Here is a 1,432-nt window from a genome sequence, read left to right as displayed (position 1 = left end):
AAAAAGAAGGTAAGGGTGTAACAAACACCAACCAAAAAGTTCACATGCCCTCACATTGTACAAACATGGAGACTTCCAACCCTGCATTTATGTTTTTAGTCACACAAGCAGATATACACGAATCAAAAAAGATATGTACAGGGTTTCGTAACATCTTATGTCAAGTAGCGTTTTGGCAAGCATTATATGATTGCAAGGCATAGGAGAACACTGGCACTTCTATTTATAATGACCAGATTAGTCCCAGTCATCTCACAGATATGACCAACCCCTTTATAGTATCTATAGACCGTGTGCAACAACCTAGCATCTGAATTGACCTTGTAAAGATCAGTCATTTCTCTACTTTATATGTATAAAGGAGAGCATACAATATTATAGCAGGATCAACCACATTGCAGTAATCTGAAAGATACTAAAGAAAATGGAGCCAGACATGGGGCCGCCAGCCATGGCTCCCATACTTTATAAAATGTATTTGGTGTACCGCTCCTTCGGTAAATCTGTTGCTCCTTCAGGAGAGCGTCATTTACCTGAAGACAACATTCCTCAAATGAGGGAGGGCTGGGAGACAATCATTTCATAGTAATGGTCTTATATGCTATAAACAATAATCTGTTGATTGGGACCAATATCTCAGGTAAAAATAGCTCCCCGTCTAAGTAACTCAGTAATGCAATCTTAGGATCCAGGTCAACGTGAGTATGAAAAACCCTATTAATTGTATTCACCAGCTCTCGCCAGTATCTGACCAATATCCTCCCTTCTTATGGTCTTTACAATCAAAATTCCACCAAAAATTGAACAAATGAATTCAGCAAATTTAACTGATCTGTTCAATAAACTCTTTATTGGTTAAAAACATAATTTCTGCTCATAATTCATAATGCATAATAATTAATATACAACGTACTTTATGCTTTAGTGAGTAGACCCTCTTGTCCTGTTTGCATTGTTTGTCTTTATTTCCTAGGGATTGCTGGCAAGGGTGTTCTGTATACAGTTCATGAAAGAATGGCCAGACACTGCAATGAGCATTATACTCTAAAGCTTCGTACACACGATCGGATTGTTGGCCAACAAAACCGTGGACTTTTGTCCGAAGGGCGTTGGCTCAAACTTGACTTGCATACAAACGGCAAGGAATTGTTGGCCAACAAATACGAAAGTAGTGACATACTGCGTTGTTTTTCGGTTCTTTAGCGCCACCCTTTGGGCTCCTTCTGCTAATTTCGTGTTAGTAGAAGTTTGGTGAGTGTTGATTCACGCTTTTCATTTCGCACTTTTCATTTGGCACTTTTCATTTCACGCTTTTCATTTTGCGGTTTTCATTTTGCGCTTTTCAGTCCATTTCTGAACGGCCGTTTGTCAACCAGCCATTTTGCGGAATCGGAGGAGATAACGTGTTATCTATAATTGGCCTTGGAGTTAT

The sequence above is a fragment of the Aquarana catesbeiana genome, linkage group LG02 (genome assembly GCF_042186555.1).
Source record: "Aquarana catesbeiana isolate 2022-GZ linkage group LG02, ASM4218655v1, whole genome shotgun sequence".
In the NCBI taxonomy this organism is placed as follows: Eukaryota; Metazoa; Chordata; class Amphibia; order Anura; family Ranidae; genus Aquarana; species Aquarana catesbeiana.
Note: the sequence above shows the minus strand (reverse complement) of the source record.